This window comes from Furipterus horrens, unplaced genomic scaffold, assembly GCF_987537825.1.
Source record: "Furipterus horrens unplaced genomic scaffold, mFurHor1.1.pri manual_scaffold_5, whole genome shotgun sequence".
In the NCBI taxonomy this organism is placed as follows: Eukaryota; Metazoa; Chordata; class Mammalia; order Chiroptera; family Furipteridae; genus Furipterus; species Furipterus horrens.
Genome location: NW_028327175.1, coordinates 11,773,616 through 11,792,206, shown reverse-complemented (window position 1 = coordinate 11,792,206; position 18,591 = coordinate 11,773,616). Strand labels below are relative to the sequence as shown.

At 37.4% G+C, this 18,591-nt stretch overlaps 1 protein-coding gene and 1 pseudogene across 1 annotated transcript in view; both read right to left on the bottom strand.

The window, feature by feature from the left end:
* Positions 1 to 18,591, bottom strand: part of PRLR (prolactin receptor) — a 150,098-nt gene that overhangs the window by 116,727 nt on the left and 14,780 nt on the right. The window lies entirely within an intron of this gene.
* Positions 11,384 to 11,778, bottom strand: LOC150008203 (large ribosomal subunit protein eL31 pseudogene; annotated as a pseudogene).

Here is an 18,591-nt window from a genome sequence, read left to right as displayed (position 1 = left end):
CCAGGCATACCAAGCATTGCTCTGGGGCAAGGGAGTAAGGTGCAAGTGGGGAACTGACAACTAGCTGGACAAGAAATAAAAAGGTGGAATTTCCACCAGAGTTAGCATAGGCTTATTTGGGGGGTTGTCTCAGCAGTGAAAGACAAGGCAGCTGGCACTGGTGTGTGCTTGCCTAAGCTGAGAGCCAGGGGAAAGACTGATGGACTGCTAATGAAGATAGCAAGAGATAAGGCCTGTGCTGGCCGGGAACACAGAGAGGCCCTAGGGACTGGGCTTATGTACTTGACTTAGTCTCTACTAAGATACCTCAGTTCTAGGAAGGCACTCAGTTCCTAGGGAAATCATTGACTTGAGAGAACATGACCCAGTCTCTTGCAAAGCCATGACCCTCCAAAATATGTACTTGATCCCTGGGTGAGATTTCTCGTATAAGAAAAGCCAAAGCAGAAAGAAATGAATTCCTCAAAAGAGTTCATGTCCAGGTGGATTTTTTTGGGGCTCTCCAGCAAGGTTTAACCAACTCGTTATCACTCCTAATCAGCACTGCAACAGGAAACACAAATCAATTCTTTCAATCTAGCAGTTACCTCTGCTTTACACAGCCTCCCTAATGCAACAAATAACTCTGAGAAATTTATCATTTGACCCCAGCAAGAGCTGATTAATGGAAGGCAGTCCTGCTTGGTCACCCCTGTACATTTATCTTGGTACTTCTATCATGTTACTATCAGAAACATCACATTTTCAGAAATTTGCCCTGCTATCAGAACACTTGGACTTGTACATGCTTATCAGGTGTAAGCTGTGCATAGTCTCCTTTTGTTCCGAGTGCCTGGTAAACTTCTAGTATGACGACTCAATTTAACACACGCCTCTTAAATATTAGCCGTGTGTGAGGAAGGGGAACCTTGGACCAAGAACAATGTGTTTTAAGGTAAAAAAATAAAAGATAGATTCTCTCCACAGAAAGGCATCCCAAATGCCCCATGCCTGTTTCCCTTAAGAAATTTTCATTGTTATTAAAACCAAACAAAATGTCCACATACAAAATTAGGGACTTCATTCAAAGAACCACAGCCAACAGCACCAGAAACAGGAGGATGTGGGAAGATCCTGGGCTCCAGTTTTTTCATCTACAATATAATCACAGAAATACCTATCCACGTTCTACCCTGTAAAGATGGTCAGAGAATTAATGAATCGCTGTCAAAGGTGTTTGCCATATACACACAGATATATAAATCTACATATCTATATAGTCAACCTATATTAAAATCGAAGAAGTATCAAAATGAACATGAAGGTGACAACTACTTCCAAAAAATGGACCAAAGATCCTTTTCTAAATGGAATGGGTGGGTTTGATACAGTGAAATTTCAAGTTCTCTGTGCCGGCCAGTGCTTGTACATTATTTGGAGCTAGAGGAAACTTCAGAGGTCATTTGAGTGCAGCCTTAGACAATATGCTCTTATTCCACTTTAGTATCCCTCACCCTCCAATCATTATTCAATTTCTGCTCAAACACTTCTGGGGAAAGGGACGTCTGTGCTTCCTGTAGTAGTTGCAGTGTACATATCACCAGACTCGTTAACGGGAAGCTTTTCTTTTACATTGTTAGATATGTCCAGCTCTCACAATTCCCACTGTGCTGGTTCTAGCCTTTAGGGCAACTCCTCCTTCTCCCACATGATACCTCATTGTCGTTGAAATTCCAGCAAATATTGATTTCTAGTAAGGTATCAAAGAGCGACAGATATGAAAAACACAGTAGATGAATTGTAAAACCACAATATTTGAGTCATGTTGTAAGGGTATACTTAACATTTGGGCTTTCAAGGAAAATATCCTCCTCCTCTGGTGGGTGCAAAGCAAGAAGAGAGCCCTAAGGACTGTCTGGATGTTATCAATAGCAACGCATAAAGAGAAGCACTTGTAGGACCTGTTTGTTCTGCGTTGACTTCAGTTTACACCCAATGTCTTTTCAATCATTGTCTCCATGAATCTTTAAACAAAGCCAAAAACTAATATTTATCAGGCACATAATATTTCTATGAGATATTTAGTCTTTTACATTAACATCTTGTGTAGTAAAAACAACTGCAATATTTGTAGCAGCTCAGAGGTCTCATCAAAGCTGCCAACACCCTCTTAATATCCTTACAGCGCTTCTCTGCCCTTAACAGCGTGAGGCATCCCAGCTCTAGGTATCTGCTTTGAAATAACCATGAAAGAATAAAGAAAAAGATATTTGGAAACATGACTTGGGAGTAGCCTTTATTTCTGGACCCTAACACCAGTGTCGTCATAGATATCAGACATTTTAGTTTGCAACTTGGCCAGTCATGGGTTTATTCTGGAAGGCAGCCCTTTTTGCTGCCACTAACATTAGTAGAACACAGACAAATGCACAAAGATCTCTAGAGCAAGAGAGGGTAAAGTGTTGTAGTGAAGGTCAAAGACTCCGAAGCCAGATTGCCTGGGATCACCTGACTAGTTGTACGACTTTAAATAAGTTGCTTAACTTCTTTTTGCTTCAGTTTCCTCATCCAGAAGATAGCGATAGTAAGAGAACTCATCAATTGCTTCTAACATGAATTTATATATTTGTGTTGAGTTGATCCTTTTCAAATACAGTGCAATCCAGCAAAGAAAAGCATGCCTCTGAATCCAAAGGCCTGACTTCAAGTCTTCTGCCGTGAATCCCCAAATCACAGATCCAACCACTTAGCACAATAGTCAAAGTTCTCTGCAATCTGACACTGACCTACTCTCTTCAGCCACACTGGCTGTCACTTCCCACTTCTTTGCGTGTTCCACTTCTCAGACTACTTGCAATTGCCCAAAATATAAGGGACATGTGCATCCCTGTAAGGTTTTTGTGCTACTTCCCCTGTGGGTCTCCTCCTGACTCGCTTCTTGTTCAGTAACACCCCCAACTTATGTCCATGACTGTATCCCAGCCCTCTCCTCCCTTAGACTGTGTGTTTCTTGAAGGTAAAGAATGGTCACCTTTCCATATGAATGCCTGACATAGGGTCCAGCTCGTGGTGGGTGCACAACAGCTGTACGAACAATTGAGAGATTAAATGAATCCATTTTACATATATCTCTTAAGAATGGTGACCACAATGTGGCTCCTTTCTATCTTAGAAAAATATGTGAGGGCATCTATTTGAAATTAAACTAACGATACAAGATATGCTAACAATGAAGCTCTTACTAAAGACATGACTGAGGTGAAGCCTTGGGCTGTTCCTATAATCCTCTGAAGGTCTGAAAAATTCAAGTGGCAATTATTTTCTTTGTGCCTGAAAATGTCAGTGGAAATTCCTCTGTTATTGGAGTATGTGTCCTCTGGCAATCAAATTGGGGATGTTGTACGATGACCCCATTCATGTCCTTGTTCTTAAAAATGTTATAAATCTTTGATGGCTTCTCACTGTCATAGTTGATCTTGTGATCTGGTACATCCTGCTCCGAAAGGGCACTAGGGAGAGGAGAGGATCTGAGCCAGCCACATCTTTCATCTGGCTCTGGAAGGAGTACCAATTACTGGCCACGTTGTTGACATGTTGCTGCAAATGTTCCATTGTTTGAGAAAGACCTCTCCCTTTCAGAAATATGAGGCTGATCTTTTCTACAGGCACTAGGAAACTGAATGGATTCCTGTGTTATAGAAGTTGGGTTCTTGGCAAAATATGGTTAAAAAAATCCTTAAGATACCATCAAATATGTGGTTATGCCATAAGTAATAATGTCCACAGAAGATGCCTTGCTCAGCAGGACATTTTGTGGAGTGAGTAACTAGCAAGACCCACTGGATGGAAGAAAAGGGATGAGGGACAGAGATATGCTGAGCTCCTTCCATGGCCAGAAATGATTATGCTGTATCTGAAATTATCATAAGGAGGCAGATAGCAAATATCTTGTCATGCCAAAACTTTGGATCCAACACTAGCCTGCCCCTCTGTAGTCTGGAGTATTATCTACCAGTTATGGAGTAAAGGGGAGCAGGAAACTACAAAATGATGGTCCAATAGTTGTTAATGCAGAACTGAAGGGGTTCTGTGCTAGGCTAACATAGTTTTGCTAATAACTTGTCAACCATCTGTATAAAAAAAGCAATAGTTTATATGGAGCAAGAAACCTATTAGAGAGACCAATTTCCTTCTTGAATATAGTAACAAAGCTCCTCTTTGCATCTGGTGGACAAATATGAAAAATCTGAGTCTTTACCAAAAGGTCAGAATTGCTATACTGAATATTTCAGGCAGGTGGTTAATGTTTTTCTCCTTGAACCTTTGTTTGGTATCCTTGGTGTTGCAAGTCAAGATTGATTTTTTTTTGAAGGTCATGAAGAGAACAACGTAACTCTTATTTTTATTGATGGTGATAAGAGAATTCATCAAAGGGAGGGACAATGTTTTACAGGACAATGTTTTTATGATACCTTAAGGAATATATATTTCAAAAGCTAATTGTGTGAAACTTTTCTCTTAGAAAAAGCTTGGAATTGAAATTTGTTGCCTTACTTCTGGATTAGACAAGTATCTTGGGCTAAGAGTATATGATACATACTTACACATGATGGTGGAGTGTTCAGGTAGGGGTAGTGTTTGGCATTTTCATTGTACAAAGCAGAGGATACCTACAGGATGCTGCTAAAGCTGTGCTGATAATTCAGTCATACTTTCTGGGCCTTTTAGTGTTATTCTGTAACGACTTTCACCTCACCAATCGTATTACCCCCAAGGAACAATGGTATATAATGTCAGAGTCAAATGCTTTCCTAGTAGACCTAAAAGACATAATCCTAAGAGAAAAAAATGAATTTGCATGATATTCAAAAGATTTTTAAACAAAATGGAAAATGTCACAAATTCCAAGCACTGGACTGACCAGTTCCACATGTGACAATGGTAGAGAGAAGAGGAAGACTTTGAATGACCCAATGCAAGAGACCCTGTCTTATGTATCTCTATATGTCTACTTTCTAAATATTAGGTGACTTGAATTTTTCACTTGGCAACACAAAGACAATAATGCCATATCCTTCAAGACATACACCGAGCATCCTTTTAAGAAAGTAATAAAAACATGGCTAACTAGCCTTCTGCCAACCCAGGAAAAGGAAATGTCCTTTCCCCCAAGGACATTTAGTAATCTGTAAACACTTTAAAATGCTAAAGACTGTTAGAGTAACCATTACATATCTGAGTTTATGTATAGGTAAAATAAACAGATTAATTGTTCATACAAACTTGGGTTCAATTAAATGAGGAATTTGGTTAAGATCCATGGGGGAAATGTATAGAATAATAAAATCTAAAACTTGAAAGGATTTAAAAATATATTTATTAGAGTTTTAGAAAGAAGTCCCTACTTTTGACTCCTTATAAAGATGTGGGGTAAAAGAGGGGAGAGAAGGAAATCTCTAGACAATGCCCCAAACCAAGACCTATAGTCATTCACAGACAGACCCTGGAAATAAATATTAAGATTAACATGACTCATGGCACTGAACTGAGAATTATAGTTATTAATCAACACAGGATTTGCTGCTGAAAACAGAAACAAACTTTTGGCTTCAAAGAAGGTAGGGAGACAATTCATTCTAATAATTTCCTGAAAGTTATTTAGTCATCCTCGGCTGAACAAAACCATCTTCAACCCAGCAAGTAATCCCATCTATATTTGTTTAAAAATCTCAGCCCCCAGAAGAAAATAAACTGGGATGTTACAAGACTGAGTAGTAACACACTAAATCTAGGGGCACACGTTCAACAAGAAAGGCTGGGGTGGGGGGTGGAGAGGAAGAGTCCTGAGAGAAGGGGTCCCAAAGATAATGACTTTTCATGTTCTTTCTGTTGAGGGGAGGGGAACAGGCAGTGGGGGAAGAGAAGATTCTATCTCAACCACATTCCTGTTAGGAGCTGATATTGAACTAGGACATGTTATTCTGCCCTCCAGCTGTGGGTCAGAGGACTTAGAGCCTAGTACATAGTGAGCAGGTTTAGGAGCACATTACACATGCTATGTGTCCACAAACACTGGGTCTAAATAGATTGATTTTCATTTCTGGATGAGTACACATGACAAATAAACAGCAGAGACAGGAGAAAAAGTGCATCACAAGGGAACTGAGAGACCATCTCAGAGGTAATTTTAGAAAACTGTTTCACGTCTTCCACTGATGTAGAAAAAAGACATTGAAGAAAGAGAGGTGACTCTTATGACATAAAAAGATGGAAGGAAAAAGGTTATGGGTGAAATATAGAGGGATTGATCATAGGGAAGCCAAAAATACAAGTATTAATATGTTCACTGAAGTCAGGAAGAAGTAAAACTGGTGCTGTGGGAAACAGAATCAGATACTCGCTAAAATAAAGAAGTTCTCCATTGTACTTCCTAAAAGGAATAAATGAGATAAGAGATGGTAGATCCAGAAAATGAGGAACAGAATAAAATTAGGGTTCATGTGTACCCGTGAAAAAGAGACCAATGATCACAGGGAGACTGCACCACACACCCACTAGACAGTTAAAATGCACGTGGCAACACGAAATGTTAGTGGGGACACAGAGCAACTGAAACTCATAATTTGTTGGTAGGGGTGGAAAATGAAACAATTGATTTGAAAAACTGTTGGCAGTTTCTTAACAGTTAAATGCATTCCCACCATTTGACCTCAAAATTCCACTCCTAAGTAATTATCCAAAGAAAAATTTAAAAAGTATGTTCACAACAAACTTCACAAGAATGTTAACAGCAGCTTTATTTATAATAGATCCAGAGAGGAAATAGACAAGTATCCACACACAGGAGATGAATAAACAAATTGTAGTGTAGTCATATAATAGAATATTACTCAGCAATAAGTGAAATGAATTATTGATACAAGCAACATGGACAAATCTGAAAAAATATAAGTAAAAGAAGTTGTACACATAACATTGTATGATTCCATTTATATGACATTCAGAATAGGCAGAACTAATCTTAGGTGATAAGAATCAGATCAGTGGTTACTTCCAGTATTAAGATTGCCTGGGAGGAGGCATTAAGAAATTTTCTGGAGCGATGGAAATGTTCTAAATCTTAACAGGGATATGGTTTACTCACATATATACATTTGGCAAAACTGACCAAAGTATACACTTAGTCATTGTATTTCATAGGGTATAACTAATATCTCTAAAAAAGACATTCAAAATTTAAAATATACTTTTAAAAGAAATAAATAAGATATAACCAAAGAACTATTCAAAATTACAAAAGAAATAAAAAAACAATCTTCCCAGTGCTAACAGAATACCTGACTCTGGAAACTGAAATGATTCAGCAAACACTATCCAAAATCAGTGAAAAGAGCTCACACTTAGACACATTATGATAAAATGTTTGACTTACAAAGTAAAATCCATAACTATCCAGGAAGAAAAACATATTACTAAGAAACAAAAATATGGATGAACTCAGAAGACTTTCCACTACTTGGTTAAATATGAGAGATTAAAAGGATGGTGAGACAGAAATTTTATACCCAGACAAATCATTCCCTTTTTATGTTGAAAGCCAAAAGCACTTTGTGGAGGTCAACCAAGGAATTAAAAAAATATATGGCTTACTTGCCCTACTCATGATAATTCTTGAAAATATCCTTTAGCTGCCTTAGAGATGAACTAATAAGATGTCAAAAATGAGCTATTTATGGTGTAAAAGGATGATAGCTAATGGATGCAGAAAACCAGGTAACCATAGAACTGCCTAGGAACATATTATAAATATGATTACATTGCTGAATAGATAAATAATTTACAAAAAATAAGTCACATAATATAAAATATTTATTGACAGTAACTTGAATAAAAAGTGTTAAGTAATTTTTATAAATATCGAGGAGAGATTGAGAAGGAAGTAAAAGTGAATTAAGATTTTCATTTGTGATGGAGTTATTCAAACATACCATTTCATCTGAACTTGACTTAAAAAGTCAATGGTCATGTCATTAGTAAGTATAAAATATAAGCAGCAGTGTTTTGAAAATCTTAAGTATAATCATTTGTAGAAATAAAAGAGTGGATGTGTATCTTCCAAGTTATTGGGAAAATAACGGCAAAACTATGGTTTCCTCAAACCATAGTATGAGGAAAGATAGATACAAATATTCACAAAATACTGGAAAAAGTAAGATCAAATTAACTAATTTTGACTGTCATAACTGAGGTAAATTTCTAAATAAGAGAAAAAGTATTTCTGTGGTCAAATGCATTTTAGAAATTCTGGGTTGAACTCAGCTGAACTAGTTTTCTAACTGCAGAGCTCAGATTCTTACTATATTAATGTGAATCATAAATCCCTGGGAAAGGGATTTCATTTGTAGCATTTCCCAAGTTTATTTTATTAGCTCTCACAGAACATACTCTGAAAAATATTAGACTAAGAGGCACTCTTTTTAAAATTGATAGTAAAAGAGGATGCTCACTATTATTATTTAATGAAGTTATAATCAATGTTGTAAGACACCAAAACAAAAATTAGATGCAAGTGTTGGAAGAAGGAAAATTATCCTTACTCACAGACGTCATGATTATGGTTATTCTTATAATCAACTAAAAACTCTTATAATTAATTATAATGAGTTAGTCAGAAATTAAAATGCAGATACATTAGTAATTTTCATATGTTCCACAACATCAGAGAGAAGATATGGAAAAAAGATGCATTTAAAATGAAAAATTAAAATTATAAAGTACATAAGAATAACCCTCACAAGAAATGTGCAGGATCTATATGAATAAAACTATAGCATTTTGGCACAAAATAGAAAACTAAAGTAAGATGGCCAAAGCTCTTTTGTGGGCTGATTAGATATAAAAAGAAATGCAATTTTTTTTTTCCATAAGTGATCTATAGATTTCACACGTTTCCAAATTACCAATAGGAGACACGGGAGACTTTGTGTGTGTGTGTGTGTGTGTGTGTGTGTGTGTGTGTGTGTGTGTGATCCTGAGTTGCTTAATAACAGGCATACACTCCGAGAAATGTGTCATTAGGTGGTTTCTGTCACTGTGCCAACATCAAAGAGTGCACTTACACAGACCTAGATGGTGTAGCCTTGGCTCTATGGTCTACCCATTGCTCTCAGGCTATAACCTTGTACAGCATGTTCTGTACTGAATACTGTTGGCAACTGTAACAGCATAGTATTTGTGTATCTAAACATTTGAAAGGTACATAAAAATACAGCATACAAGATAAAAATGGTACACTTCCCTAGGGCACTTAGCGTGAACAGAGCTGGCAGGGCTGGAGTGAGTGGGGAGTGAATGTGAAGGCCCGGGACATACTTCTGCAGACTTTAAACACTGTACTCTTCAGTGACATGACACTTAAAAGAATATTGTTCTTCAATAACAAATTAACTATAGCTTACTGTAACTTTTTACTTTATAAACTTTTAAATTTTTCTTAACTTTGACTCTTTTCTCATAACACTTAGCTTAAAACACAAACACACTATACAGCTGTACAAAAATATTTTTTCTTTATATTCTTATTCTTTTTTTTTATAGTCCATACCATATAGGTCTTCATTAGGACATAATGAATGTATGAATCACTAAAGAGAGATGCCTGTGTTTTTATATTTTAATTTTTTTCTTTTTTAAAAAATTTATTCATTGGTTTTTTCTATTACAGTTGTCCCACTTTTTCCCCCATTGCTCCCCCCACCCCCACCCCTTCTCCCACAGCCCATCCCCACTCTGTTACCCCATTGTCCTGCCTGTGTCTTTCATTGTGTCTTTACTTTTAATCTTTTCTTCCATTTTTAAATTAAATTTCTTTTCTTTTTTTTCTTTTTCCTTTTTTTACTATTTAAATTTGTTTGTTAAAAACTAGCACACAAACACACACATTAACCTAGACCTAAACAGGGTCTTCCACCTCCACGTGGTGTCCCACTGGAAAGCCTTCAGGGGCAATAACACGCATGCAGCGGTCATCTCCCCGTGACAACAGTGCCTTCTGGATTGGCTCCTGGAAGACCTGTCTGAGGCTCCTTTGGAGGAGGTGTCACTCTTTTTAGAAATATGTCCCTGGTGATTTGCTGAGTTTGTTTCTTTTATTCATCATAGATTTACTTGTAAGCAGATAATGCATCATGAATATTCCTCTCTATTAACAGAAACCTGGTGTTGTGGCCCATGTTTCCAAAGTTTTGAAAGAGCTGGTTGAGAGCTGCTGAAGCTTCTGCTCAGCCCTTCACTGTGAATTTTCTTAGGGTTCTTACTCTCCTCCTGCAGTTTTCTCTTGCCTCTTCTTCAGCTATGTGTTCTGGTTCCAGTTCCAACACTCGTCATGACTCAAGTCCCCAGGAGCCACCCCTAACAGCTCCTTGCTGGTATCCTCATTCACACCCAGGTTAAAGTTGTTTGCCATCTCAACCACAGCCTGGCTCATTTTTGCAAACCTCTCATCCTTGACAAGTCCTGTGAAATCATAGATGAACCTCTTGAGTGTCTTCTTCTAGATGCTATTCAGACACTGTTTGGTGATATCACCCCAAGCCCAAGCAAAGTTCTTGTTGCAGCCTTAGGCATTCTAATCCTTCCTGAATAGCATCAATATCTTCTCAGTGTCTTCCCCCATTGTAGCAATGGCCTGGGCAAATGATCTCCTCAGGCAGTAGGCCTTAAAAGTTGTTGTATCTCCTTGGTCCATTGATTGGATCAAAGAGGTGGTGTCTGGATGGAGAAACACCACTTTACTATTGAGATGAGGCTCATCAATACCAGGAGGATGTCTGAAAGCGTTATCAGCAATAAACAACATTTTGAAAAGTGTGTTAGTCTCCAAAGAGAACTTCTCCATTTTGCTGGTATAGCAATTCAGGAAGGCATCTTGGAAGAAAAGCTGGGTCACCCATGATTGGCTCTTGCAGTGCACCGGCAGTGTGTGCTAAGGGGTCCTCTTGAAGGCCCTCACAGTGCCAGATAGAAAAGGGTTTAAATATGTAGCCTGCAACATGGCCCCCAAACGAGACTGTTCTTCTGTCTTTAGAAGCCCTGAAACCTAGCATTGACTTGGTTTCCTTATGGTTGAAAGTCCTTTCAGACCCCTGTTTCCAGAATAGGGAGGTTTCATCCATGTTGAATATTTGCTCTGGCAGGTAATCTTCCTCCACAAGCAGCTTTAAATATCACTTTCAAAAATTCTTCAGCTGCCTTCTCATCAGTGCATACAAACTCACCGCTCACTCTCACATTGTGTAATGAATGACTCTTGAATTATTTAAACCACCCAGCACTAGCAGTGAATTCAATATTGCAGTTGCGTCCAGCCTACTTTTTTCCTTTTTTTTCCTGCTGTTTTATAATTTTACTGAATTATCCACAGTGAGTTCTCATCCACATGAACTATTTGTAGGTTTTTGAAAGTGGTGACAGGTACATTGGTGAACAACATATAGAACTTGTTTGGTGAACTTTCATCCCCATTATGTTTTCTGGACAACCACACCCAGACACGTTCGAGAACTTCCTTATTCCTTTGTCTCAGACACCTTTGTTGAGCCTGGCATCAATGTGTACATCTGGAGTCCCCATCTCCTTTATGTTAAATTTCTGGATCTGTTTGAGTACCCAAGGGGCATGCTTCTTGGAACCCACTTCATGGATGCGCTTGTGCATGTTGATGCTGTATTGCCTGGTCACTACCTTGTTGATGGCAGAATGACCCCTCTTCTTCTTGTCACCTTCCTTTGTGGGAACCATTATGTCAGGCCCAGGTTGGAAAGAAAGAGCGTGAGGTATTGTGGGAGAGAGAAAGGGTTGCAAGTACAACTCTCCAGCCTTCCTTTTTTCAACATTGCAAACAAACTTTTGCTTTTGCTGTGATTGTCATAGAACTGAGAGGTCTATGCTTCTGTGTCTGATATTTAATCCGTGTCACTAGACATTTTCCTGTGTCTGATATAGACCCTTCTCAAATTCTTGTTAGTCTTATTGCTTTCAATGAGACAGATCTTTAACAGCTTCTGTCACTTTGTTTTTGTTCTTCAAGGTTGTAGCTATGGTGGAATGGGACATGCCTGACTGGTGAACAATAACTGTTACTGATTTTTCACCTTTGTCATCCTCGATCACTTTTAATGTCATCTCCAGGCCAATCACTCAATGTCTTACTGGCAATGTTAACAGTGGATTTTGTACACTTGAGGGCCATGATAGACAAAACAGGAGATTAACTCAACCACGAGAGAAAATGATGCAATCAAGAGACATGGCTAACATGAGACGTGAGGAACATGGCATACTCTTTTACAGCAGCAAACTTTTTCTTTAATAAGTAGAAAGAGTCCACTCTAAAATAATGATAAAATGTATAGTATAGTAAATATATAAACTAGTAACATAGTCATGATCATTACCAAGTATTCTGTATTGTACATAATCGTATGTGCTATACTTTTATACAACCCGCAGAGTACTGGGTTTGTTTACAGCAGTATCACCACAAACACATGAGTAATTCATTGTACTACAACCTTACAACAGCTATGATGTCACTAGGTGATAGGAATTTTCAGCTCTGTTATAATCTCATGGGACCACTCTCCTATAGGTGGTCCATTTTTGACCAAAATGTTGTTATGCAGCATGACTGTACACATAATATGTACACATATACAAGTTATACTCATATATATTATATATACATATACTTTTCTAACTTAAAAACACATTTTAGAGTTCATCGAGGAGAACATTAAAATGAAAAGTAATGGAGGTTACATCCCCTACCAGTTTATGTTTCATAAAACTCAAAATCAGCTTGGTGCTTGCCCAAGAACAAACATAACAATAAAACTAAACAAATTATTCTGCAATAGATAGTGTGATATGCCTAAGAACTTTATCTATAACTGAAGCATCACTTATCCAAAGAAAGAGGATGAATTAGTTAACACATTCCCCACCCATCGTCATTGCCTCTCTCCCAGCTACTGTGACAGCCTCCCCAATGGTCTGTCCATATTCATGACCACCGCTCCCCTCATCCCCTCACACGTACACACACTCCATGTTCTAGGCTGAGAGAACATCCAGCCGTTAGGTCACTGCATGCACATCTGCACATACTGTTTCCTCTGCCCCAGTTCACATTGCCGTTGTCTCTTCATGTTCAGCTAGGAAGTTACTGTCTTCTAGAAGCCTTATCTTACCCCAAAGTCTGGATTAGGTGCCTCCTGCCACTCTGTACCTCCTCTTGCATAGCTTATAATGTCTATGTTCTAACAGCCTGGGTTTTGTTTGTCTGTCTCCCTCATGAGACTATACGTGCAGAGAAAGCAAAGCCACCTCTACCTTGTTTCCTGTTTTACTCCTACTATCCTGCTTAGTGTCTAACACATAACACTCAGTCAGTATTTGTTGAGTAAACAGCTAAAAAGTAATCACAGAGGAAAATATTAGTAGCCCTTAAGCCACAAAAACGTATACATTTGTTTGTCAAAAATATTTTAAACAGAATTAAAAAACAATCACCAATTGTGAAAAAAATTTATGAAAAATATTTAAAAATATTGATATCGTACAATATAAAAAGTTTATATTTTTAAAAATTAAGAAAATATTTAGAGCAAATACAAATCTTGATACATTGACATGAAAAGGTAATTCATAAAAGAAGAAATATGAACGTTGGTAAATGTATAAAAAATAAATTATCCTGATAATAAAAAATATAAAAATTACTATTATTTTAGAATTATCAAATTGGCAAAAACCAGTACATTCATCTGGTAGAATATTAGATAAGCTTAAAAACATGTTTTGAGAACTATTTATTGACATATACATATATATAACTATCAAATAATATTAGTTTTAAAAGTTTATAAAATCTATATATAATATATTCTTAATATTTTCTGTTTTTTATTTAAAAAAATTTTATTGTTGTTCAATTACAGTCGTCCCAATTTTCCCCCCATTGGTCTCCCCTCCCCCACCTCCCACTCCAACTTCTACTCCCACAGTAAATCCCCACCCTGTTGCTCATGTCCATGGGTCCTTTATATTCATTCCTTGACTAGATCCTTCTTCTTCCCCCTGTTTTCTCCCTCCCCACTCCCCTCTGGTCACTGTCAGTTTGTTCCTTATTTCCATGTCACTGGTTCTATTTTGCTCATGTGTTTGTTTTGTTCATTAGGTCCACTTATAGGTGAGATCACATGGTATTTGTCTTTCGCTGCCTGGCTTATTTCACTTAGCACAATACTCTCCAGTTCCATCCATGCTGTCATGGAGGGCAGGAATTCCTTCTTTCTTTCTGCTGCATAGTATTCCATTGTGTAAATGTAGCAGTCTTTGATCCACTCATCCACTGATGGGCTCAAATGTCCATACTACCCAAAGCAATCTGTAGATTCAATGCAATGCCAATTAAAATATCAATGACATACTTCACAGATGCAGAACAAATATTTCAAAAATTTATATTCCTAACTTTTTAAAATATGAGAAAGGAAAAAAAATTTACCATCTATAAACAATGATTTCTCTTTCCTGGGTGATGAAATCATGGGTGATAACAATTTTCTTTATCCCATTCTAAAATGTCAGAAAAATATTATAAAAATTCTAAGCCTATATAAAAATTCATTTTTCTAACCTTTCACCAACTTTAGGAATCCACTCTATAATATGCTAAAGATCAAGCATTTATATTCTTAGGCAAAACTACTTTCTTCATTTCCTTAAAGTACCAAATAAAATCAAATTGTTTAGAGTCCATTGATCTAGAAAATATTCTTCTCCTGAGGCAAAATGAGCATCAGGAGGTAGGCAGAGAAAAACTAAGAAACAAATCCTCAAAGACCAACAGGGTATTTGAGACTTACTGCTGGAAATAATTCATAGAGCTGGAAATACCAACTAAACACTAAAGGAAACCATGTCTATAGAGTTCCTAAACCGAAGTTAGTTAAATCTCCTCTTTGTCCTTAAGTATGTGACTGGGATCCCAAAGAATTCAAACTCACTGGAGGGTGTCGATGAAGCAGTGTGGTACAATGTTCATTTCCACTTGTTCCTGAAGGAAAAACATCCTACCTGTGTGAGGGTGAGTGGTCTTAGGCCATCTTCCAGTCAATAATTTAAAATCCGACTAGGCCAGTTACTGTCATTGCTCATCTCTCTTACCAACTACCTTAACCTCTAAGTCCAAAGGCATTTACCCTCACTTCCTGCAGTAGTCTTAAAAAACACCAACTGGATCATGCCAGCCCTCTTTTTCAAACACCCCAGAGGCTTCCTATTGCTCCTTGAAAATGTTAAGAGTAAACACAAATCTTGATTCATTGACATGAAAAGGTAATCAAGATCCTGTATGACTTGGCCTTTCTCTCTGTCTCTCATTCTCCAGCTTTTTCTCATCCTGATTCAACTTGGTTCAGTCACATTGTGTTTCTTTTATTTCCCCACGTTTAGCATACTCTCTCCTGTCTCAGTGCCTTTGCACATGCTGCTCCTCTTGATGAGGAAACTTCCTTCCCATTTTGATCTTAGGTCCATTATCACTTTCTCAGGGCTGCTTTCTTAGAGAATAATATGCCTCTTCTTTGTTGTCTTAACTATACTTAGAAATGTATACAAATTTGATTGACATCTACTTCCTCATTATATTGTAAGTTCTCTATGGGCAGAGATCATTCTGCACACTATTATTTTCCTAGCACCCAGCACAGTGTCTAAGGGGTTTGATAAATTAATAAATTTTGTAGGCTCACTCCCAATGATGATTATGATCAGTTTTAATTTGAACCCTTGCACAGGAGCTTCGATGACAACATAGTCCCTCTGTAACTGACCAGAGGGCAGAAGAAAGAATTCAGTGCAAAGGTAGATCTTCCCAGATTAGCGGTGCAGTCCTGTCTGGGCAACAGGGCTCATTCCAGAGTAACTTAGCCTATTGTGCTAAACTATGTTCTAGATTTTCACAACCCATAGAAGATGTATTATTTGTGTGTAAACTCTTTGCATGGTTGGTATCTAACAGAGATGAAGTCTTACCAGAGCTCTTCACTCTAAATTACTACAGGATTCCTCCTAGGCAAAGCAGGATGTTGGTTTTGTTCTTACTCTTTTCAACACTCCCGAAAGCTTACCTGTGGTCACAGCTAAGATGTAAAGGAATTATGGAATGCATTAGTAATCAGTTCAGAATGTTTTGCAAGAGTTAGTGTTGCCCCCCTGCTCCATATAGTCCATTTTGCTCTTCCATAACCCTCTGGGCTTTCTCAGTATCTTCCCTACTTTCATGCTTTTTACTTTTTTTTTTATTGCTTGTTGCGGTCAAAAGGTATAACCAGACGTCATTAGGAAGAGATGACGGGGGCAACCTGGACCATGTGTTCCAGTCTAGTCACTACACTTCAAGGACTCACAAAGCCTAAAGAGACTCGGTGATAAAGATTTCAAATGATCAAGGAAATGAGGGAGAGGGGGTTATTTAAGAACAAATCATGAAGATCAGAACTATTCAGTTTGAAAAGATAAAAACTATCACAGGACATGGTTAGTATCAAGAAAGACTCGGATAGAATAAATAGGCTTATTCCCAATACTATATTATGTAAAACCACTTTGATTAGAAAGAGTTAAGGAAAGAGAAGAGGACTGGCTACATTACCCAATAGATAGTTAACTCAAGATGCTTGTTACCTCAAGGTGTGTTTGTTATTGACTAAAGATATTAACAAACAAAGGTTTTAAACATTTCATATATAACATGACAACAGTTTCATGATATAATAATAATGACTAAATATCATTAGATCAAACAAACATTTAGATAAAATCATGTACAGTGTGACAACAGGTTCACAATGTACTATATAACATTTCCTAACATATTAATAGGTTAAACAGAAATCAGGAAAAATTAAATTTATATATGACAACAGATGAATACTGTGGCATTAAGAAAGTCTAGAACAGAGGTCAGCAAAATATAACCCATTGGCTAAATCTGGCCTATTGACTATTTTTTATATTAATTTTTTGGAACATAGCCACACTTATATATTTATGCATTGACTACAGCTGTTCTTGTGTGAGAGGGCAGAATTGAGTAATTGTGAAAAAGAGTTGTATGGCTTGCAAATTCTAAAATATTTACCATCTAGTGCTTACTAAAATATTTATTATCTGGTGCTTTATGGAAAACATTTGCTGTCTCTTACATATTAAGAACATACAAATATTATATTGAGGTCCACTCAAAGTTGGAATAGTTCTCCTAGATAACACCTCTGGGTAGGTGCAGAATTTCCTGTAGAGCAGCAATTTCTGATAATCATACGAAGTATCTGAAAAATGCATATTTACCAGTCATCCAATTGTCATATCTTTTGGTGTTTGGTAATTAAGTTAAGGATGCTTCCTGACTATTAGGAAGAGGGCGAGTAAACACGTTTCTGACTTTATTTAGCTGTTTCTGATGTTTTTCAATTCTGACTCCCCATTTCCAAAGAATAATGGGATTTTTGGGAAATAAAATTCAGAAGTATGAAGTGATGTCATAACATTAGCTGGAACTAGGATTAGGGCTTTGGATTTCTAGATAAAAATACTGCACTTTCCCATACACCAAATACTTCAGCAGTGTTTATCCATAAAGAAACCAAATTCATAGTCTTCAGTAATAGTGACTTTTTTTTTTTCCAGTGAAGTTCCCTGGTAGGAAATCAATTTGTATACATGTATGATGACACGATGTTTGTAATCACAGCCCTCATTACCATGTAACTGGTTGTATAAGGGAATGACTTAGGGAGGGAGACTATTCCATTGCTTAGGCTTTTTTGTTCCTACTTTGCATAATGAAACCCATATTCTGGGACAAATTTTACTCAAGGACAAATGCCTGGATCTCTTTTGTGATAACAGTGCTCAGAATATAAAGACCATTGTTAAACATGCAGTTCATAGGTCAATCTTGTTCATACCGGACAAATTAATACCAATTAGAAGGCAGGGAGTTGTTATTTGAGGGTTGTGCTGTTAATCCTTTCTTACTTTCTAAAACACTAATTCCCCTAGAAAATTTAAATTTTCTGTCAAAACGATGAGGAGAAAGCCATGGTTAATAATCAAGATCTAAATATCGAGCCATCGTAAGTACAGGACTTTGACTCAGTCACCAGGTGTAAGTATGAGATTCATTAAGGTATGGCATTTTCAACCACCATCGGCAATAATCAGCACCATTCATTCTCACACTCCTATTGGATGTTCTCTGGGCAAATTCGCCCACAAAAAGAAGCTCTCCTTGGCATCATCTTCCTCTACAAAAGAAAGATTTCTGGAGAAACTTCATGCTTGGCCACTGAATGACGCCCTAGCTGCCTGAATAATCACAGCCACCTACCCCTGTGTCCAATAATCACACCCTAATAGAAATTCATTGTCTGCTTCCAAATGAATATCAGTGAAAAAAGTTCCAGTCAATGGCCACTTTATAAAGTAGGTCTGCATGAAATACCACTGAGGGGAGAAGTTGCTTTACATTTGGACATCCAT